Raw genomic sequence first — 23,734 nt, 5'->3', positions numbered from 1 at the left:
GTCTCTGCCTCTCTCTTTGTGTCTCTCATGAATAAATACAAATCTTTATTTTTTTTTTTTTTTTTTTTTTTTTTGAATAAATACAAATCTTTAAAAAAAAAAAAAAAGAGCTTAACTTGAGGAAATCAGTAAGACTCTCATAGAAAGAGGGAACAAGCTACAAATCAGCAAGCTTAACCAGGTAGCTAGCCACCAGGGCCACACCACCTACCCTCAGCATAAAGAGAGACCTAGACCCAGAAGATAACCACCCATTAGACCCTTAGCAACCCCGCCCCAGCATTCTGTGATCACAGGCTTCCAAGAAGTCCAAACGGCAAGACTACATTCTCTCTTATTCTAGAATACTCATGCACCTCTCAGCCCCTGGGGGAGCTACTACACGGTCTGCTGCAAACAGCTCTGCTCTCCCCTCACCTAGAAAGGCTGGGGAAGGGCCAGGTTCCTGAGGCCCCACCTCCTTGCCATAATTTATGGAGAGTGCCCCTCAGGAAGGAAACCATAGCCAAGGACCTGCGGAGAAACAATAACTTAATGAATTAAGCTCCATTTGCATGGTTTGGGTCCCCCTCCCCCCTCCCTTTGTCACAACTGTATCTTGATTCCAGGGGTGAGTCTCTGGCGGGACCCCCAATTAATAAACTGTCTGGTTTCTGAACAACTTGAAAAAGAAATTTAAATTTTCTTTTCCTAAAGGAAAGAAAAAAAGAACCCAAGATGCAACAATGGGGACCTTGTCCTGATGGACGGCCCCATGACCTTATGTTGCTGCCCAGAGAGAACACCCCAAAGTCCAGGAAAACAGCCGGAGGATGGTCACGAATCAAGCTTCCTGCTGTTGGATGTGTTTATCTCTTGTACAAGCTTGTTACCTGAGGAAGCTGTCCTCTCAGGACCTCTTCCAGGACAGGAGAGGTTGAGAAAGATGATCTCTGTCACATACAGAGGGAGGGTCCGGACCGGGCCCCAGATGGGGGTGGGTGGGGCAGGGGTCCTCCAGCCGAAGAAGCAGCAGCCCTTGAACCTGGCTCGGGGGTTGGGTTCATGTTATCTCTCGTGCTTATTTCTCCACTGTCATCCCTGAATCTGGAGCAATATTTCATCCAATCTTGATTCAGGCGTGTTTAGATACGGAGGTAGTGATCCCAAGTTCCAGCTCAGACTGGGCAGCCACCTAAAGCCAGCAGGGTGTGGCCACAGAGCTCTTTAGTGGCAGAGCCAAGGGGAGCAGCAGCTCAGGAAGCCACTGAGACTCCAGAATCCCATCCCATCCATAAGTGGGCGTTTCCCTCTACCCTGCCAACCCTGCCGAGCTGGGATTTGACTGTACTGAGTCAGCCAGTCCCTAGATCCACAGCTTCCCAGCGTCTAGATAGGTTCCCTGATTTCCCCCACCTCCCCGGGGTCCCATCACCCAGAGCCTTCGCCCACTCCACACTCCCAGTGGCAGAGGGGTGGACGCCCGTCCCCGCCGGGGTCTCCCTTGGTGGGAAATCCTCCCATCTCTCCTTCCTGGCCAACTCCACTCTGCCTGCACAGCAGATCTGCAGTCACAGACGGGATCCTAAAGAGTATGTTCCCCTCCTGGCAGCTCTCCCACTGTGGGATGGGTGCATGCCAACAAGGTTACATACGGAATGTGAACTGGATTTTCCACTGGCTTCCACTAGACACGCAGAGATGTGTTGTTTCCCTGCAAGACAGGAGGGCCGGCCAGCAGGGTCTGGGGGTGGGAAAAGAAGGAAGCAAGGCTACATGGGGATCTCATTACCCCAGGATGTGGTTTTAATTCCACCCTTCCCTCGCAGCCTCTACCCTCCCACCCCCTCCACTCCCGGTTTATTAAAGACTCCAAATTAAATATACTTGACATCATTGCAACATGGAGACCCTGGCTAAGTTTCCAGGGACTGTGGGGAGGAGAGAAAAGCAAACTGTCAGGGCGCATGCGAACAACACAGCGCCTTCCTCCAGGCTGCACGGCAGGGCCTGGGCCAGCACTGGACCGGCTCCCCAGGCTGCCATCCCCCTGAGCAATCAGGTCCCTCGGGAGCCACCATCACTCCAGTGCAAGCATTTCCTGCAAGGCCAGGCTGGCGCCCTGCAATTCTATCCGAAGGTTCTCCTGACCTCCAGGCCACTGAGCTCCTCCACACCTTCCTTCCTGCTTTCCCCTCCTCACCCTCACTCTGCCCACCTTTTGTCCCACCTGCTGGATTCTTTCCCTTCCTCCCAGGCCCAGCTCTGGTCACCTCTCCTTCACAGGCCATCAGGGCCCCAGGTGACCTACAGGAGCCCCCTGCTGGCCCCACCCACACAGCCTTCTGTGTCTTCCCTCCTCTCCTTCCTCCTCCCCACATCCAAGCATCTCTCAGGACAAAGGCTCCTCAGCAACTCCCCTGACCCTGAATCTTCTGGAAGACTGGCCCAGGGGCATTTCTCCAGGGAATGGTCACTGTGTGTGAGCTCCTCAGCTCCAGTCTCTGCTGTTCCCCCCATTCTCAGGAAGAGGACCACGGCCTTCATGGCACCATCCCCATCTTTCCGCCCTCTCTGAGGGGTGCAGGGCCAGTAACTGCCACCCCTTCCTTGGCCTCCATGACAGGCCTCTCCAGCCTTTCTTCCTGCTTCTCTGGACACTCCTTTTCTAACTCCTTTTCAGACTCTTCTCCTCAGTCAGCCCCTCAAGTATGCTGTTCTCCAGAGTTTTGTCTTAGACCTCTCTTCTCATGCCACCCCCCTCCCAGGTCCCCTTGAATCTAGCCCCTGTTCCCCTCTACCTCTCCATGCCGAGGAGGTACCTGACCTGGAGTCTGTGCCATAGGACCTGATGCTCCAGTTGTCCCCACAATGGCCCCCAGTCCTCCATCCCACTTGGTATTCAGACTTGGTAATGCAGTCTCCCCCCAGCTCGTGCCCAGAGATTCTGCCCCTGCCACCGCCCTGTCCACCCTCCCCTGGCTACCACAGTCATATAGCTAGGGAATGTGGGGACATTATTTTATTGGAAGCTTAGGTGCCAGGCACTATGCCAAAGCACTGTCTCATGTGACAGTCCATTTAATCTTCTGATGACTCTGCACATTACATCTATTTTTATTTATGAGGTAAACTGAGGCTCAAAGAGCATAAGAAACCCGCCCAAGTCTTTTTTTTTTTTTTTTTTTTTTTAGATTTTTAAAAATATTTTTTACTTATTTGAGGGAGAGAGATGGTGAGGGCAAGGGATTGAATCTTAAGCAGACTCTATACTGAGTGTGAACGCCAATGTGGGGCTCAATCTCAAGGACCCTAAGATCACAGCCTGAGCTGAAACAAAGAATCAGACACTTAAGATTGAGCCCCCCAGGCGCCCCAAACCTGCCCAAGTCTTAACACCACTAGAGACAGAGCTGTGTTTGGAGCCTGGGTCGGCCTGCCTTCAGTGCCTCTGCCCCATGCCTTCCTACCTGCTCCCACAAATGCAAATCTGATCTCACCAGTCCGTACCTCCTCACTGCACTCCAGACAAAATCCACTCTCCACAGGATGGTGTTCAAGACCATCCTCAAACTGCCCCAGCCCACCTTCTCCCTTACCCAGATGGAATGGCCAGGCTTGCCCCACAAGCTGAGATGTTCCTCCCTATAGCTTCTGTACATTCAGCTTCCTCTCCTCTCTGTCCAGAAAACTCCTCGTCCTTTAAGACCAGCAGGGAGTTGCCTTGCCTGGGAAACACCACCCGCCCCCCATCTCCCCAGGGTGAAGTGGCCATCTCTCTGGACCTCCCGGAACACTCTGTGCTTGCTGGGAGCTGGCACTCCCCACACTGCCTCGTAATTGTTTGTTTAATCTCAAAAAGTGTCATTTTTCAGCTCTGTAGCCCCGGGGACAGACAAGAAGGGCCTCGGGAAGAAGCAGAAGAACCAAATGAGCATCCAAGCCAGATCTGCTCAAAGTGGGGGTCCCAAACCAGCAGTGGTAGAGTAGAAGACTGCTGCTCCATCCCATCTCAGACTCTGAGGATCACACCCTCTGGAGGCAGAGACTGAGGCTAGCACTCTGCATCTTCAAGAAGCTCCCTCAAAAGATTCTCACACCCAGTGAGACTTGAGAATCTCTGATCTAGACCGGTGCTTGGCCCAGATCCTTACCAGGCCAGCCTCAGTGGGATCAGATACTCAGCTGCTACCTGCTTATCCACAACCAGGAAGATTATTTCCCAAACTGTTTCATGTCAGGACAAAGTAACGTTTGGGGGCTCTCTGGAGTAAACAAAGCTGCTCAGAGCTGAAGGTAAAAGTAAAAGGCCCAGGAGCTGAGAGGCCCTGGGCTCCACCCAGCTGAGGAAGTCATCACCTCAGCATATCTGGAGCTCACTCCTGACACTGGCTCAGGAAGCTCTGCTAAGAGCTACCAGCAGGCACAGGCGGCCAGGCCCAGCTGTCCGGCACTCACGTGGGTGCTGGCTCTGACAAGCTCCGATGAAGCCCTGGGGAGTGATGGCCATGGTCAGCCACAGCTCAGACAGCAGTGTGGACCTCCACAGCTCAGGACCATCCCCACTGCAGGAGATTAACTCAGGGTCTCCCGGCCCTGGGCAGCACACATAGGGGAAGAAAAGTGAGAGCTCCACGTGTCCCCTACTGGACTCAAGACTTGTGCTCTCCAAGGTAAGCAGGGTCCATCCCTCCAACCCCCCCCAACCTCCCCCCCTGGACATGGGACCAGTAAAGCCAGAAGTGACCTGTGAGTAGGGATGCTGAGCTTTCCCCTGCCAGAGGGATGCTGCTACCGGGACTTGATATACTTCCAGAACCTCCTTACTCAGTGAAATGCTTAATGAAATAAATGGAGGGAGGGTTTGGCAAGTCAGCCAGGTACTTGAGGCTACTGTGAACTCTGACATCATCCTTCAAAGCTCCTAAGTGCCAGGCAGGGCATATTCTCTATGGGCCCCACACCCATATGCTGACCTTTCCAGAAGGCTAGAGAAGTACAGAAAATATACTTTGTAATATATTAAGGAGGAACTGCAAGCTGGAAGACTCTTTAAATTATTGAGTCTTTAGATAAGGAGCCTATGCCCTGAATGCTCCTAAGTGCTGAGCCTCTGACTAAAAGATGTATCTGGGGTGTTAACAAAAGAATTCTTATAATGTACTTTAGAAAAAAATCACCTTTCTCCCTTGGGTTCCACCAGTCAACAGGAGAATCTGTATTCTAAGCAGCAGCTTGGGACCCCTGAGTAAAAGTGTCACTAACTGAGGAAGGTCCACAATGCCTAGCTCAGCACGAAGCATAAAGTGACATTCAACAATTTGTAAACTAATGGTGAGTGGGTAGATGGATGGATGGATGGATGGATGGACGGATAGATGATGGTGAAGTAGCTTACCCTTTGGGGGATTTCCTTCCCAGAAGAGTCAAATCACTGTGGACAACACCTTCTAGATATCCCTGCCCACCATCAGGACATGGGCAGAGACTGGTTCAGCTGCCAGGCCACTGGGCAGCATGTAGGGGACGTGGAAGGAAGGATTACAGATGATCCCAGGTCTACATGTATTTATTAATATAGCATTTTGTTATGTTTTTTTTTTCTTTTGCCCACTACCTACCTCCCTCTGCTAGGAGGCACTACCAAACAATTGAGCCACAAGGGCCTTACAGACCATCTGGTTGGAGGAAGCAGAGTAGCCCTCACACATGTTTCTTTTGGCCTCTACAGCCACTTAAAATTTTATTAATATGTCAAAATCAGATTATATATAAAAATATAGATTTTTGTTTTTCTTGGAAAAAAACCCAGAAGATCTGGCAATATATTTGCTAGCAACATTGGACAGGCTTGGGGAGGAGGCTGCCATGTTAGGGGTATGCTCTGCAGTGTCACACAAGTCCCCACCCTGCTCCATGGCCACTCTGCCTGGTTCAATCACCTAACAGTTTCTGCCTGCCTGGTCCCTAAGATGTGTCAGCCCTATGCACAAATCCAACACCCTCACTCTTACAGAAGCCCAGAGGGCACACGATCTAAGTTCACACAAGAAGCTGTTGGCAAGGGCAGGGACAGGAACCCTAGTGACTACTAGTTTGTCAATGTGTGGCATAGCCTGGGTCTTCTAAATACTACTGAATAAATGAATGTGTAAATTAATTCAATGTCCATTTTTTCCCCAACTAACCTAACCTTCAAGTTTTCCCCATCTGTGCTGTTCCAGCTCTGCCATCCATGCCCCACTCAAAGCAACCACCCCAGGAGCTACCCAGACCAGAACTCTCCTGTCAAGCTCTGTGCCCTGGCCTTGCTGAGACGTGCTGGCTAAGTTTGTCCCTATTATCTATAATGTCCCTATTATCTATTGTCACATCCAAGTGGAGGATTTTCCTCATTTTTTTTTTTTTTTTTTTTTGGTTGCCCAGCATCTTTCTCCTCCAGTAATGGTCTCTCAATACATCCTCCTCCCTAAGGGAAAGAGACCCTGGGTCCCTATTAGGTAATCAGAGCCCCAGCACCTGAAGTTAACATAATCCCTGGATTATTCAGTTACATGAGCGAACAAATTGTCTTTCTTGCCTAAGCCACATTGGGACAGGTCTTCTGTCATTTTGCAACATAAAGAGCACTCCTGGGGATGGGGGTGGAGGGCACTCTCCCCAAATATTCTCCTCCAAAGAATGAAGGGTATACTCATCTGGTTGCACGTGATGGACACCAAGTGCCATGCACTGAGCTTTCTCTCAGCAAATAAGACCTCCTGCTCTGTGCTAAGTACTGAGCTACCAAGATGATGAAGACATACAGCAGTCACAGCCCAGTGAGTAACACAGACAAATATCCTCCTGGAAAAGTGGGGACAATTCAGCAGGAGAGGGTGCTTTTCTAAGAACTGTCTAAAGGAGCTTAGACTACTCAAAAGTAACAAATGCAGGAATTAAAAAAAAATGTTTCCAACATAAAAATCATAGTCACTTGAGGCGTCTGGGTAACTCAGTCGGTTAAGCGTCCAACCTTTGATTTCAGTTCAGGTCACAATCTCAGAGTCCGGGACGGAGCCCCACGTCAGGCTCCACACTCAGCAGGGAGTCTGCTTGAGATTCTCCCCCTCCCTCACCCTCTCCCCTGTCCCACTCACATTCTCTCTCTCTCGCAAATAAATATTTAAAAAATATAATAATACTCATTTATTTATAATTGAAAGCACCAAAAAGTATACTCATTTTAAGTCACCTAAAGGTTTACAATGCCGTTAGCATTTCTGTGTTTCTTTCCAGTTTTTTCTATGCATAATTTTTTTAAATTTTATTTTGTTGTTAAGAACACTTCACATCAATCTACCCTTTTTCTAAAGTTATTTATTTATTTATTTATTTATTTATTTATTTATTTATTTATTTATGAGAGAGCACATGACCAGGCAGAGGGGCAGAGGCAGAGGGAGTAGCAGGCTCCCCGCTGAGCAGGGAGCCCAACACAGGGCTCAATCCCAGGACCCTGGGATCATGACCTGAGCCGAAGGCAGGTGTTTAACCGACTGAGCCACCCAGGTGCCCCTCACATAGATCTACCCTCTCAACAAAATTTTGAGTGTACACTATTATTGACTGTATTGATGTCCATTTCATACAGCGGATCACTAGAACTTAGCCTGCATAACATAACTTATGTTCCTGGGTTAGTAACTCTTTGTTTCCCTCTCCCTTCAATCCCGGGCTACCACCATTCTACTCCTTGTCTCTGAGTCTGACTACTTCTGATAGGTCATATAAGTGGATTCGTGCAGTATTTGTCTTTCTGTGACTGGCTTATTTCACTTAGGATAGCATCCTCCAGGTTCACCCATGTTATAGCTGAGTGCAAAATTCCCTTCTTTCTAAGGGCTCTGTAATAGCCCATTCTACGTATATAACACATTTTCATTCTACATTCATCTGTTGCTGGACACTTAGGTTGTCTCCACACCTTGGCTACTGTGAATAATGCTGAAATGAACATGGGAGCACAAGATCTCTTTGAGATCCTATTTTATTTCCTCTGGATATATACCCAGGATTGGGACTGTTGGATCTATTTTTAATTTTTTGAGGAACCTCCATATTGTTTTCCATAGCGGCTACACCAGTTTGCATTCCTACCACCAGGGTTCCAATTTCCCCACATCCCTGCACAGTTTTTCTTTTTTGGATTCCTTAAACATTAAACATTGTGATCCTAGCTCCTTCCTCTCAACCTATGATGCCTGAGATAGAGGCCTGTTTTCTGAAGCCAACCTCTGCAGAGTGGGGGGGGGGGGGGGGCGGGGGGGGCGGGAAGAGTGAATAGCTCACACACACCACAGGTGGAAGGAAACAAGCCCCATATTGGGTGGTGGTATTGGAGAAACAACTATTCCACAGGCTTTCTCTGCATCCTACTTTCATTCCCTAAGCAGCAAACGCAACAGAAAACCTTCCCACACCTTGCTCCTCTGTGGCTAACATGATGCACTGGAGTTTGATCCCACTGGGCCATGCTTTATTGGCAAGCAGGCCACTGAGACAGGTGTGGCATCCCCTCTTGTCCATTGGCCGTGTCCTCATTCCTTTCTTGAGCTTCAAATCTAGCTTTTATCAGAGAATCTGATATAGGGGATTATAGGCAGGATATAACCGTATACATTCCAGTTTTCCTGGGGCAGCTCCAGTTTATACCTGTTCTCCTGGCATAATTATTAATAACATCTCTTTTCACTCAAAAGTACCCCAATGTGATCAATAAATTATAAGATCCTTGTGCAGATTAAGAAAATACACACTTATCTTCTGAATGGCTGGTATAATCTCTGACAGTATAGGGGAAGGGCGAGAGAGACTATTTGGGGCCCCAAACCTTCCCAGATGGCATAAGTGCTCTGGCTCATCAATCCCTGGGTTTAGCAAAAGTCACCACAGAAGGCTCCAGGCAAGTAAGCAGAAGGACAGTCCTGCAGGGAGATATCTCAGGGAAGACACTGATCTGCAAAGCCATCCCCCAGCTGCCAGCAGGCACCTGCTCAACCTCACACCTCCAATACCCCCTCACTCTTCATCTTCCATGTCCTGTACCTCCAGATTGGCTCCCCAGGTACCCCACTCCCTGTTCTGCCTTTGGAGTTTCTGGCTAGGACTAGATTGGTCACACTGACCATTCACACCCCACTCTGCTACACCTCACAGGGCTCTATCTCAGCAGTCTTCCTCGATTACAGTTCAGACCCCAGCTTTCCTGTCCAGCCCCACCTGGGACCTCCCAGCTCTAGAGACCCGGACATTGGACAAGACTGTAACTCCAACAGTTTCTCTTCTGAAATGCCACCCCTTGCCTGCTTTTAAACTCCTCCCCCATCTTTTAATATTTTCCACTGGCTCCTTCCCTTCACCATTAGACCTTCATATGTTTACTCGTTCATTTCTTTGATGTTAATTAGGATCCTGTCAGGGTACCAGACAGAGGACATAAGTCCCCCCCCCCCCCCCGCTTTGCTTGTCACCACTGTCCCTTATCACTCTACTCTCCTTCTTAACCTAACCTTGCCAGGAAATGAGCTGTTTATAGTTCCCATTGACTTGCTCCGACCTGCAGTCTTCAACCCCACTGATATTCTAAAACTGCCCCTGTCATGTTCTCCAGTAACCCCCTGGTTGCCAAACTCAGGAACTGTCCCCAGCCTCCCGGCCTGGACACCACTGGTGCTGTTAACACCCCCATTTTCTTCTCCTGGTGACCTGGACACAGCCTCTCCTGGGCTCTTCCCTCTCCTCTCTAACTTCTTTCCGCATCCCACTTCCACCCACCCATGATCTCCCATGTGTCCTGAGAGTATACTGATCTAGTCCCTGGCATTGATTTCATTTTCTGATCCAGCTTCAGATCTGTACCTTCAGGAAGGTGGCAGGCCCACCTTTGCCCCTTGCGGTTTGTACACAAAGCTCCTCGGAGACATTCTCACCATGTTCCCTTGGAGCTTTATAAAACTCAGAAGGGAAACCAGTGTCTAGTCATAGCCAGAAACTCCAAAGGTAAATACAAAAGAGTCTATCATATAAGCACTTACCTTACATAAATTCAAATCTCTGAGCTCCACCAGAGGGCAAAGTGCAAAAGCATGCAGTATGGGCAATTATGCTCACCATCCCACCCAGTAAGTGTTTGCCCCACAGGGAGTCTGTGAGACCAGAGACCTGACTCTGCTCTCATTGTGTGCCTCTCATAGTCTGAGTATCCTGATGAGCTAAGCATCACTGTGATGTTTAAAAATAAATATCTTTCAAATGTGGCACCTATTATAAGACAATTATCTTGTCTGGTGTTCAACAGAAGAATAAGTGATCTGCTCCACGCTGGGGGAAACTGGCTATGTTGGACCATTCACACACGTGGTATGTTGCTGTTCTATCATGATTTTCTATGGGATTTGCGCCCTTTGTGTTGACTTCAGAGCAAGAAGGATGAGACACCTCATCCTTAGAATCCAAAGCTAACTAGACAATCACAAGTAGGAAATAATCCCCTTGGTAGGAAATAATGAAAAGTCATCTAAAGAAAGCACAGGGTGTTGAGTATGGCAGTGACTTTTTAGATACAACACCAAAGGCGTGATCCATGAAAGAAATAATTGAAAGCTGAATATCATTTAAAAGTATCTGCTCTATAAAATCTTCTCATTCTCTTGAGAAGACAAGCCATAAAGAGGGGAGAAAATATTTGCAAAAAACACATCTGATAAAGGGATGTTATTCAAAATATGCAAAGAACTCCTGAAATGCAACAATACAAGAACAAACAACCCAATTAGATATGGGCCAAAGACTTTATCAGATGCCTCACCGAAGAAGATGGGCAAATCTTAGCAAATCAGCATACGAGAAGCAAACCAGCATACGAGAAGATGCTCCACATCACATGTCACCAGGGAAATGCAAAGTAAAACAACAATGAGATACCCGCTATACATCATTAGTATGCCCGAAGTCTGGAATGCTGACCTTGCCAAATTCTGGGAAGGATGTGGAGCAATAGGAACACTCAGACATCGCTAGTGGGAATGCAAAACGGTGCAGCCACTATGTAAGACAGTTTGGCAGTTTCTTAAAAAACAAAACAAATTCTTATGTATTGATCCAGCACTCATGCCCCTTGTTATTTACCAAAGGAGGTGAAGACTTATGTCCACACCAATACCTGCACATAGATGTTAACAGCAGCTTTATTCATAATTGCCAAAACTTGGAAGCACCAAAGATGTCCACCAGTACATAAGTAGATAACTAAATTTTGGTACATTCAGGCAATAGAATTTTATTCAGCCCTAAAAAAGAAAGAAATTATACAGCTGTGAAAAGACATGGAAGAAACGTAGATGCATACAGCTAAGTGAAAGGAGCCAATCTAAAAAGGCTACACATGGTATGATCCCAACTATATGACCATCTAAGGTCAAAGGTAAAACTATGGAGACAATAAAAAGATTAGTAGTTGTGGGGGCAAGAAAAGGGGGGAGTGAAGAGACGGCACAGACCATTGTTAGGGCAGTGACACTATTACATACAATACTACAATAGTGGATACATGTCATTGCATTTTTCAAAACCTATAGGATATACACCACCAAAAGTGAATCCTAATATGAACTACGGACTCTGGGTGACAATGACGTGTCAATGTGGTTCACCAATTATAACACATGTACCACTCTGATAGGAGATGTTGATAATGGGGAGAGGCTGTGGTGGGGGGGGAGTGGGAGGTAAGAGATATATGGGAAATCTCTCCTCCTCCTGTTCAATTTAGCTGTGAACCTAAAACTGCTCTAAAGAATTGTCTATTTGAAAAAAAAAAAAAAGAAAAAGAAACTCTGGGGTGATATGGAGATATTTCCAGTGAGCTTGGTTTAGAGTGTGGTACCAGCAAGAAAATAGAGTTCTCTGAGCTCTGGGCCATAAAGGTACAACTGCCAGCAAAGAGGCACATGCTTCCACATAGAGAATAGAGAATCAGGCTGGTCCCCCACTCCAATCCTCCCATGGCCTTTCTGATGGAGAGTCTATGAGAGGGACTTTCTATAAAGCCACCCTCATTGTAGCCTGCCCTTTGTCACATGAAACGGGACCTGTCTTAGGGGTGCACATCCACTGTGCACTGTGCACTTCTAAATCACATCCTCTAATGAGGTTTTTGGGGTTTTGTAGGAGAATCAGGTATGATCAAATTAGTCATAATCCCATTTAATAATATACTATTGCTGATTCATGCGTGCCTTTGTTTATTATAGTAACATAGGTATTATTGCCACTTGCCTGTTACCCAAGAACTACAGTTACAGTAACTTATACTGATCTATGGAGCTCCTTCCCATTGCATCGTCCTGATTCCCCTCACTCCTACCAGAAGCAACCCTAACCTGAATTTTGTGCTTGCCATTTCCTCAATTTTTATTGCAAATATGTGTAACAATGTACTCTTCCATTCTGTTTGATTCTGGATTTTACAAAAAGGGTATCATACTGTACGTAGTCTGTGTGATCTGCTTTTTCACATTTTTACCAAAATTTATCCATGGTGAACATACCTCACTTCATTCATCTGCCCCACTACATGATTACCATCATAGGAATATACCACATTTGGTTTATCCATTCATCCATTGATGGACACTTGGGTTATTACCACCTTTGGCTATCGTGAATAACAGGTATACAATGCTTTGTCTTTTGATGAACCTGTTTTAAGTCAGGTTTATTGAGGTATAAGTTACATTCACCCTGTTTAGGTATAACATTCTAGGTATCCTGAAAACACGGGAAGTCATACCATACTCAAGATAGAGCATTTTCATCCAAATACTTCTTGTTGGTCCTCTTTGTGGTCAATCTTATCCCTAGAAACCTCCTGGCAATCAGTATCTGTTCTCTGCCCCCAGAGCTTTGCCTTTTCCAAAATGTCATAAAAAGTCATCATAGCTATTTGAGGAGGGCTTCTTTTCTTTGTCATAATGCATTTGAGACCAAACCCACATTATTGCCCATATCAGCAGTTCTTGTCTTATCATCCAGTACTGTTCCATTATATGCATGTGTCCATTTTTGGTTTATCCACTGGTTACAGTTTTCTTTGTTGAGGGACATCTGGATTGTTTCCAGCTTGGGGCAATTAAAAACAAAGCCACTATCAACAATCACATAAAGGGGCACCTGGGTGGCTTGGTTGTTAAGCATTCGACTCTCGATTTTAGCTCAGGTCATGATCTCAGGGTTGTAGGATCGAGCCCCACGTCCATTCCACGTGGCACCTGGGGCCTGCTTAGGACTCTCTCTCCCTCTACTCCCTCTGCCCCTCACCACCCTCCCCTCTCTAATGTGAACATAAGTTGGGTTTGGGGTTTTTTAAGACTTAAAGAGCAGTTTTAGGTTCACAGCAGAATTGAGCAGGAAGGACAGAAATTCCCCCCAACCTGCCCCTACACATGCACAGCCTCGCCCATGAGCAACATCCCCCATCACAGTGGTACAGTTGTTACAACCAATGAACCCACATGGACACATTATCATCACCCAAAGCCCCATAGTTCACAATAGGTGAACCTAAGTTTTTTATCTCACTTAGGCACACACTTGGGGTGGAATTCCTGCATTATCTGGTGAGTGTACACTGAACTTTAATAAAACTGCTGAATTGTTTTCCGAAGCAGCTCTACCATTTTGCACTCCCATCAGCAATATATGCATTTCCATTGCTCTGTATCCTCATCAGCACTCGGGATTTTGTTTCATTTTTGCTCCTCTAATAGGTTTGCGTGGTATCTCACTGTGGTTTTAATTTGCACCTGCCCAATGATTAATGATATCAAGCATCCTATGTTGATTATCTATATATCTTCTTTGGTGAAGCAATTGTTCAAATCTTTTGCACATATTTTTAATTGAGCTGTTTGTTTCCTTGTTATTGTGTTTGAGAGTTTTAGATTCTAGATACAAGTTCTTCATCAGATAAGTGATTTGCAGACGTTGTCTCCCAGTCTGTGGCTTATCTTCTCATCTCCTAAGCATTCTTTTTTAAACAACTTTATTGAGGTATAATTCACATCATCCAATTTACTCATTTACAGTATACAATTCAGTGTGTTTCAGTATATAACAGAGTTCTGCAGGCATCATCACAATCTCAGAGCATTTTTTCCCTTAAAAAAGAAACCCCAGGGCAGCCCTGGTGGCGCAGCGGTTTAGCGCCGCCTGCAGCTCAGGGCGTGATCCTGGAGACCCTGAATCGAGTCCCACGTCGGGCTCCCTGCATGGAGCCTGCTCCTCCCTCTGCCTGGGTCTCTGCCTCTCTCTCTAGCTGTGTCTCTATGAATAAATAAATAAAATCTTTAAAAAAAAAAAAAAAAGAAACCCCATAGTCATTAGTGGTAAATCCCATTTTCCCTTCCCTCCCCCAACCACAAGCAACCATTAATCGATATAAAATTTGCGTTTTTATATTTAGCAGAAAAGGAATTATTCAATATGTGGTTCTGACTGGTTTCTTTCATTTTGCATAAATCTTCCAAGGGATCTCCATGTTGTAATATGCATCAGCACCTTGCTCCTTCTTATTCCCAAATAATTTTCCAGTGTATGGATCTATCACTGTGTCATCAGTGGATGGGCATTATTAACATTTTCTTTTGAAGAGCAGAAGTTTTTAATTTTGAAGAAGTCCAATTTATTAATTTTTTCTTTGACAGATCATACTTTTGGTCTCATATCTAAGAAATCTTCACCTAGCTCAAGGACAAAACAGTGTTCTTAGTTTTCTTCTTCAAGTTTTACAGATTGGGGCTTTATATTTATGCCTCTGATCCACTTTTTTAAATACATTTTTATTGTAGTAAAAATACATATAATATAAAGTTTGCCATTTTCAGCATTTTAAGGGTACAATTTAGGGGCATTGTGAGTACACTCACAATGTTGTACATCCATCACCACTATCTATTCCCAAAACTTTTTCATGCCCCCAAACAGAATTTCTGAATCCATTAAGTAATAGCTCCCCATCCCCATCCCAGGGTCTGCTAATGTAATTTCTGTCTCTATGAATTTACCTCTTCCAGATATATATATATAATTTTTTTTTTTTTTTTTTTTTTTTTAGAGAGAGAGCAAGCTTGTGCAAGCAGGGGGCTAAGAGGGGAAAGAATCTCAAGCAGGTTCCACGTTCAGTGCAGAGCCCAATGCGGGGCCTGATCTCATGACCTGAAACCATGACCTGAGCAGAAACCAAGAGTTGGATACTTAACCAACTGGACCATCCAAGTGCCTGAGATATTTCATATTAAATTAAATCATACAATATTTGTCCTTTTGTGTCTTGCTTCCTTCACTTAGCATGCTTTCAAGATTTACACATATCAAAACTCCTTTTACAGTACAGTGATATCTCATTGCATGTATATACTACATCTCATTTGTTCATCTGTTTCTGGACCCTTGAGCTGTTTGGACCTTTTGGCTACTGCCAATGCTGCAGCGAGCACTGGCATACAAATATCTGAGTCCCTATTAGCAATTCTTTCTGAACAGTCTGCGCCTGTTTCTTCTAAAATAAAATGGGCATAACCTTACCTGACAGACTGCTCCCAGGGTTGTTGGAGAATTAAATGAAAAGACAGGTGGGAAAAACTTTCAAAGCTAAAAAGAACTCAACACATCCCACAGGCTTGTGAGTACTGCTGATACCATTACTACTGTAACATTCACCGTAATAGCCAGCACCAAGATTTCATGAACCAGTTCCACACACAGGAAAAGAGGAAAGTCAAACTCATCACAGTGCTCTGGGGTTTCCGGCTCTGGCAATGGTGTGGAGACACAATGCTAGCCACTTGTTCAAGTACGAGTACTGTTTTATTTCATCCCTCTGGACATATGCTACTGTAAAAACACCACCCAGTTAAGGCTCTTGAGCCATAAGCCCCAAGAAGCAGACAAACAAGCTTGTCATGTTGAGGCCAAAGTGCTCTCCTCTTTCCCCATCCCTCAATTAAATATACCACACTATTTGAATTCACTTCCTTTCAGGAAAAGAGGGAGAAGTTAAAATTCACTTTTGCTAAATGGAGGAAGTCATTGTTTTTTTGAAAATTTTTTACTGCAATTCATAGTAAAACATACAATTTACATAACAAACCAATACAAATACACACACACCCAATTTTCATAAAGCAACCCCTACCTTATTACATATAATGTCCTTTCATATTTTCAGTCCATTCTATCCTGTACTGTGATTGTCTACTTTATTTTTCTAATTATGGTCACAACCAACTGAATTGGTTTGCACCTCGGGAAACATGGGGAAGTAACAAAGGTAAAGGGTGTACCCACCTCCCTCGTGATCCTGAAGAAAGACATGAGCTTCTCCCCTGCATCTCTATGTGGATTAGATCCCCTGAATCTCTATGTGAATTACAGGTTAACAGGGAGGCAAGGGCTGACCAGGGTGAGATCTCTGATTCCGCTCCTTCTCTGAGGCAATGTCTGCCTTCCTTCCTCTCTTCTATCCTTCGAAAACTATGTATTGAGGGCCTACCATTTTCCAGGCATGGTGCTAGGTGCTGGGAATACAAAGCTAAGTGAGACTGTGAACACCACTCCAGACAGGGCAAGCACACCCCCCTCTTGGCTGCTCAGAGGCTTCATGGCTCTAAGCCCAAAGCGTCATTAAAAGAAAGGCCTCTTCCCCATCCTGAAGCTCCTTCCATGTGAGAGGGGTCCCACAACACCACCCTCCAGGCCCCCTTCCACCCTCACACACACTCCTCCCCAAGAGAGATGGAGGAACTCATCTGACTGGTGATTTGGGAAGGTACACCTGGCATGCGTGGCCTTCACGTTTCTTCTTCCCTTTCTCCTCAAATCAAACAGCCTTCCCAGGTGCATCTCTTACTGTGTCCTCCTTGCTGGAAGTTTTATAAGGGATCTGCCCAGCATTGCCTGGGACTGGGTGTATAAGTGGACAGGTCTTCCTCTGCAACTTAGTGTTAGGAAGCCCACACAGAAAGTCACAGTCTCTGGGACACCTCAGTGGCTCAGTCGGTTAAGCGTCTGACTCTTGGTTTCGGCTCAGGTTGTGATCTCATGGGTCATGATCTCATGTGTCATGAGATCAAGCTCCCCCTTGGGCTCTGCACTCAACAGGGAGTCTGCTTGAAGATTCTCTCCCGCTGCCCCTCCCCTACTTGGGTGCATGCATGTGCATGTTCTCTCTGTAAAATTAATATATAAATATTTAAAAAATAAATAAAGTTGCAATTTCCAACAACAGCTCCTTTGTATTGTGAAAGTTCATCTCGAGGCCCCAGGGTGGCTCAGTAGTTAAGTCTGCCTTCAACTCAGGTAGAGATCCCGGGGTCCTGGGATTGAGTCCCACATCAGGCTCCCTGCAGGGAGGCTGCTTCTCCCTCCGCCTATGTCTCTGCCTCTCTCTGTGTGTGTCTCTCATGAATAAATAAATAAAATCATTTTTAAAAAGAAAAAAAAAGTTTATCTCCATCTGCCTGACACCTCATCTTCATTTTCGCTGTTCCAGGATTTAGGCAAGGAAGAGGGGTACTAATCAGAAGGCCTCCCCAACATCTCCTGAGACTGAATCCCAGCCCTTCCCAATGCACGTTGCCATCCTGGCTTCTCTGTCTCTTCCTACCCCCTCTCTCCCCTTCTCAGCAGTGTTTTGCCTCACAAGCCCAACCACAGGAACCAAGTTGGCAGAGGCAGCCATCACCAATGGAGGGCAAATCAAGAAGATCCTCCAAAACAGACACAAGCGTCTTTAGTGAGCAGAGGAGGAGAGGCCATGACACATCCACAGAGCAAATTCCAGACCTCATCACATTCTGAAAGCCCGGCTGCAATCACATGACTCCTGCTTTCTGGTGCCTCCTAACCAAACCTCTTCCCTTGGCTGAGATCACTAGGCCTTTCTTCTCCACCTTCCAGGCAATCCTAAATTAGTCCCCTCTCTGTACTTTCTTTGACTCCTCCAGGCGGAGGGAAATATCCTCTAGAAGCATATTGAAACTGGTTCCCGTCACTATGGTTATAATCCAGGCATGGCTTCGATCTTCGAAATTCAGCAACATTGGCAGAAATCCCAACCCCACCTCCACCACAGGCTCTCTGGAATTCTCTGGGGGATGCGCAGGAGTAGTTTCTCTGGCCACCCTCACTTCAGTCCTGCTTCACCTGACGTGACCAATAAACAGGTGCAGTGTCCTCTCCGTTCTGCACAAAAATGACCCATGTGTGATTCTCACACACAGGCCTTTATATAGTTAGTAGATTTGACTAAAGGTTTGTAGGAGTTATGCTGTAGAGCCCAAATGATTTAAAATTAAATATTGAGCATCCTGTTCCAAGATGAATTCTATCAATTCAGTTTCCACCTTCCCATCTATTATTTATTACTGTTGCCCTCTGTGATGTTGGGTGTAGGCTATAATTGTAATAATGTCCATTTAACTGCCACTGTGTATTGTCATGCTGTGTGATAGTTGCTTATTTTTAAAGGCTGTTCTCTAGAAATGGTGAGCATTTGGGAGCAATGTCTGGGCAGTCTCTGCACAGGTCTTACTATGCTCCATGTGGCAGGTAATTTTTGATATTAATGTTTTAGATCCTCCTTGCCCTCTCCCCCTTCCCCCTTCTCTTCTATTCTAGTAGATTCATGATTCCTGTTCTTCCCCACTTCTGGGAGGGCAGAGGCTGCTGGCTGTCCCCCAAAAGTCATTATCCTCTTCTTCTTGTAGTATCTGAACCTTCAAAGTTTAGCTGTGCACATAGACATCCAGAGTAAAGACGTCTGCCACCCTCCCTTGTGATTACATGTGGCCATGAACGTGTGAGAAGTGATGTCTACACCTTCCAGTTCTAGTCCTTAAAAGGAAGGGGACCCTCTTCTCCCTTCTGCTTCTGCTAAATGTGGACCTAAGGACGTAACCAGGAATGCTCTGGGATCATGAGGGTAAGAACAACATCCCAGGGGGTAAGAGAACAGAAAGCCAGAAGTGGGAATCCCCAGCCCTGTCAGCTACGAAGCCCATGCTCAAACTGGCTCATGAGATAAAAATTAACTTCAGTCTTGTTTAAGCCTCTTTATTTTGGGTTCCTTTGTTATAGCAACCAAACACATATCCCAACTGTATTAGTTTGCTAGGGCTGCCATTCCAAAATGTTACCAAGTGGCTTAAAGACCAGAAATTTTATTTCCTCACCATTCTTTTCTTTTCTTTTCTTTTCTTTTCTTTACATAGGCTGAACTCCCAACCCTGAGATCAAGACCTAAGCTGAGATCAAGAGCCGATGCTTAACTGACTGAGCCACCAAGACACCCCTATTTTCTCACACTTCCACAGGCTGGAAGTCCAAGATCAAAGTATCAAGCAGGGTTGCTTTCTTTGAAGGTTGCTCTCCTGGCCTTATAGATGGCCATATTCTTTTGGTGTTTTCACATGGTCTTCTGTTTATACACGTCTAGAACCAAATCTCTTCCTTTGAGCACACCAGTCATACTGGATTAGGACCCACCCTGAAGACTTCATTTTAACTTAATTACCTCTTTAAGGCCATTCTGAGACACAAAAGGTTATGACTTCAACATACGAATTTTTAGGGGACACCATGCAGTGCATAATACTAACTAATACATTTTTCTTCCTGCCTTCTGTTTTCGCCTGAGTGAATATGCTAGGTATCCATGAGGGGGAGGAGAAATGCTTAGAAGCACACAGTCTCCAGAACCAAAAAGTGATTCTCCTAAGCTAGAGAGGCAAAGGGCAGGAAGCACATCCTGCTCCCCAGGAGCTCCCCAACAGATGACCAGGCATGAGATTCCTATACGCTGAGCGTGAGCTCCAGGGACCCAGCAGAGCAGGCCTGAGGAGCCTCAGCAGCATGGAGAACAGATGGACAGCTGCCAACAGCACCACGGCTCTATGTGAGACCTGGGACTTTGTATTACCTTGACTCAGGAAGGGGCCAGGATAACAAAGAGGCATTTACCACCAAATCAGCAGAATTGAGGCCTAGAGCCCTTCTCTCTCAAGAAAATAAACAAATGCATCATTTCTTGCATATCTGAGTTAATTAACTAAAATCAGTGTATCTGGGGGCACATGGGTGGCTCGGTCAGTTAAGCATCTATCTTCAGCTCAGGTCATGATCTCTGGGAGCCTGCATTGGATTCCCTGCTCAGAGGGGAGTCTGCTTCTCCCTCCCCCTCTGCCTCTCCTTCTCTTTCTCTCTCTCTCTCTCTCTCATAAATAAATAAATTCTTTAAAAAGAAAAAATTAGTGCATCTGTATCCCCTGGCACCTAGCAGAGTATCTGATACAGAATAGCATGCTTGAGAGATCAAAAGAAGAAAGGAAAAAGGGAAGAAAAGAAGATACAGAGGGAATAGCCCAAACCAGCACCTCCTCCCATTGCTAGCTTCTCCATCTTCCCAACACCATGTGCTGCTTCCCTCTTCTGTGCTCCATCTGGCTCTCATCTTATCACATGTACACCGCTTTCCTTTGTGTGGCTCTGCTCTTGCCTTCAAATCCCCACAGAGGATAACCAGCTGGGGGTGAAGAACCACACCTCTTTACCCATCCTCCATCCCGCATCCCACCACACCCCAGGCAGGTTCTCAACTGGCATTTTTTTTTAAGTGGGTGGAATAGGCACTGGGTCAAGTCGCTCAGGGTGGAGGCAGGTGGAGTCACTTGGGGAAAGCCTCCTGCGGAAGAGAAGCTGGGCTGGCTTCCGGGGAAGGAAGAAAGTGTGGCTGGGAGCGGCAAGAGCAGAGCAGCGTGGGCAGGAGGACTGGGGAGGGCACCAGGGCCAGGCCGCACCCCCAGCACCCTCGAGAGCTGGCTCCGGGCTCACCTGCTGTCCTTTCCTGATCATGATTTATTCAACTGCAGCTGTGTCTGAAAATAGCCCAGGCAGGTGGCTTATTCTCAGAGGACACAGCATGTGGGAGGCCCTAAAGTGTAGCCTCCAGATATAAACCCAGGCTCCAGTGGATGCTTTCACTGAGGGGGGCAGATCAGACCGTAGCCCATTTCACAAAGGATGCTATGAGGCCAGAGGGATGAAAGATGTTGCTCAGGGTAACACAGGACCAAGAGTTGCTGGAGGAGAAAAGAGGAAACGAGACTGCCCTGGAGGAAAGAAAGCATGTCTTCTGGGTTGCAGGGCCTAAGCTCCCCCCTCACCACCACCCCCGACCCCCTTCCCAAGGGTGTGCCAAGTGCTGGGAAAAGAGGTCCAGCCTAGCTAGAAGGAAGAAGCTGGAAGGAACAGAAGAAAGTCATGAAGGAACCAAACCTCTGGATTTCCTGCATCACCTCTGGTTCCCAAGCCAGGAAGCAAACCTAGACCACCTGGGCCTCCCTGTCCCCATCCCTTAAATCAGGGCCACATCTCAGCTGTTTCTACTTCTCACTGTACGTCCCCATGGCAGAGAGGGCAGAGAGGAAGCAAGCCCTCCTGACTCTTCATAGAAGGGCACTGCAAAGACAGGGCTCCACCCTTATGACCTAATCACCTCCCAAAGGCCCCGCCTCCTAGTACCATCACAACTGGAGAGTAAGTTTCAACCATGAAAATTGAGGACACAAATATTCAGAGTATAGCACTCTACCTCTGGCCTCCCCTCCAAATGCAAGCCCTTCTCACATACAAAACACATTCATTTCATCCCAGCAAACCCCAAACTCCTCCACTCAAGTCTTTGGAGTAGCCTATGGTCTCATGTGTCCCCTCAGCCAGATGTGGGTGAGACTGGAGGTAAGCTCCCTCCCAAGGCAGACTCCTCTCCAGCGGTGAGCCCCTGAACCCAAGCTTCTGATGTACTTCCCAAATACAATGGTGGGGCAGGCACAGGACAGATACCCCCACCCCACCCCCAGGTTCCAAAAGGGAGGAACGGGAAGAAGGAAGGAGGGGCAGGCCTCCGGCAAATCCAAAACCCACAGGACAAACTCCATGAGATCTTAAGGCCAGAAAACAATCCTCTTTGGCTGAATGCTCTGCCTTTCAGACCCACTGCATCATCCCCAATGGCTTGGTGAGGTGAGGTGCCCCCTATGCCAAGGCCCTCTGCCAGCTGGGGGTCACACCCCAGAGCTCTGCTGGATGGCCTTCTGCCCTGTTGAAAGTGAGGCAGTGACTCTTAAATCACCTTCAGGATCCTTCCTCCCAGCTGACAATTGTTTCTGCTGGCACAACCTCATCTCAATTCCTGGTTTCTGTGGAGGTGGCTAATTAAATGCCTGGTTCACCATCACACTACTCTCCCTTATCAAGGGGTCAGTCTGCCACAGGCTTAGCATTTTCTTTTTTCACACACATTCTCTTTTTTCACAGACAGACAGAATCTTTTAAGTCTTTCTTTGTTTTGGTTCCTTTTTGCTTCACAATTCCAGAGCCATCTTCAAGTCATTTCCCTCTTCTTGTACTTTACTGTAAGCAGTCAGGAGGAACCACGCCACCTTTGTTAAGAAATCTCCTCAGTTAACCCCAATTTCATTGCACCCAAGCCCTACCTTCTAGAAAATACTAGAACACAAATACAATTCAGCCAAGTTCTCTGCCACTTTATAACAAGGATGGCCTTTTCTCCGCAGTTACATAACATGTCCCTCATTCCCATCTGAGCCCTCATTAGAATGGCCTGTACCACTCATATTTCTACCAACATTCTATACTTGATCAATTATGTATTCTCTAAAAAGACAGATGATTTCCGGGTGCCTGGGTGGCTCAGTGTGTTAAGCATTTGACTCTTGATTTTGGCTTGGTTCATGAACTCAGGATCCCGGGATGGAGCCCCACATCCAACTCCTGGTTCAGTGTGGAGTCTGTTTAATAATCTCTCCCTCTTCTCTTCCCTTTATCTGCCCCTCCCCCTGTTCATTCTCTCTCTCTCTCTCTCATAAATAAAGAAATCTTAGAAAAAGACGGATATTTTCTCTAGAGCTCTCCTCTTTTCTTCCAGAGCTCTCACCAGAACTTCTCTTCAGAGCCGCGTAGCAACAAAATGGGTCTCTTCCAGCATATGCACTTCAAAACCCTTCCAGTTGCAAAGCCATTTGTGCATTTTCAGGTCTTTGTTATAATGGCACCCACTTGTGGGAAGGCCATCTGCTTTATTGAGCTCATAACAAAGGCTAATCTTTTCCAGAAACATCAGAGACGCACCTAGAAATCTTGTTTAACCAGCTACCAGAGCATCCTGTGGCCCAGCCAAATTGACACATGAAATTAACCATCACATACTCCATGCCATGCTGATCCTTTAAATAAAAGAACAGTCTGGCTGGAGAAAAAGAAGCATAAATCATAGATAAGCGACTACATCCCAAGCAGTTGCATCTGCCAGAAACATTGCTCTGAAAGGACAGTGGTCAAAGGCTTTGGAGATAGCACTTCTGCCTGGAACTGAATACACCAAGAAAGGCTCACCATGGGCAAGACATTTGAGCTGACCCTAAAGTTGGCAGAGACAAAGGATAAAGACAAGCCCTGTAGGAGAGGGAGTGATGAAGGCATCAAGCAAGGAAGAAGGTGGCTTCCAACAAGAAGATCTGTTGGCTCGAACACAACCTGCCCTGCTGTGAGGAGGGAATAGTGTGGAAGATGAGGCCAGAAAAGTAAACAAACCTAACTGTGGGGGGCCCAGCTCATGAAGGAATCTGGATTTTTACCC

The 23,734-nt window shown here is 46.4% G+C and overlaps 2 long non-coding RNA genes across 19 annotated transcripts in view; one reads left to right on the top strand and one right to left on the bottom strand.

Annotated features, from left to right (window-relative positions):
- The window catches only part of LOC140631111 (uncharacterized), a 167,494-nt gene that overhangs the window by 78,156 nt on the left and 65,604 nt on the right, over positions 1-23,734 (bottom strand). For 10 of the 18 annotated variants that reach the window (XR_012028771.1, XR_012028753.1, XR_012028752.1 and 7 more), the window contains 2 exons: positions 1,635-1,723; positions 418-1,174 (listed from right to left, as the gene is read on the bottom strand). The exons of 4 other annotated variants lie outside the window; for them this stretch is intronic. This is a non-coding gene — a long non-coding RNA (uncharacterized lncRNA). Of the gene's footprint in view, positions 1-417; positions 1,175-1,634; positions 1,724-11,580; positions 14,344-23,734 lie in introns of those variants that run through there. 4 more of the 18 variants (XR_012028769.1, XR_012028767.1, XR_012028754.1 and 1 more) reach the window with 3 other exon arrangements.
- Positions 3,782-15,339, top strand: LOC140631112 (uncharacterized). Its single transcript, XR_012028773.1, has 2 exons — positions 3,782-4,652; positions 15,134-15,339. It is a non-coding gene; the product is annotated as an uncharacterized lncRNA (long non-coding RNA).

The sequence above is a fragment of the Canis lupus genome, chromosome 3, assembly GCF_048164855.1.
Source record: "Canis lupus baileyi chromosome 3, mCanLup2.hap1, whole genome shotgun sequence".
NCBI lineage: Eukaryota > Metazoa > Chordata > Mammalia > Carnivora > Canidae > Canis > Canis lupus.
This window is presented reverse-complemented; position numbering and strand designations above follow the sequence as displayed.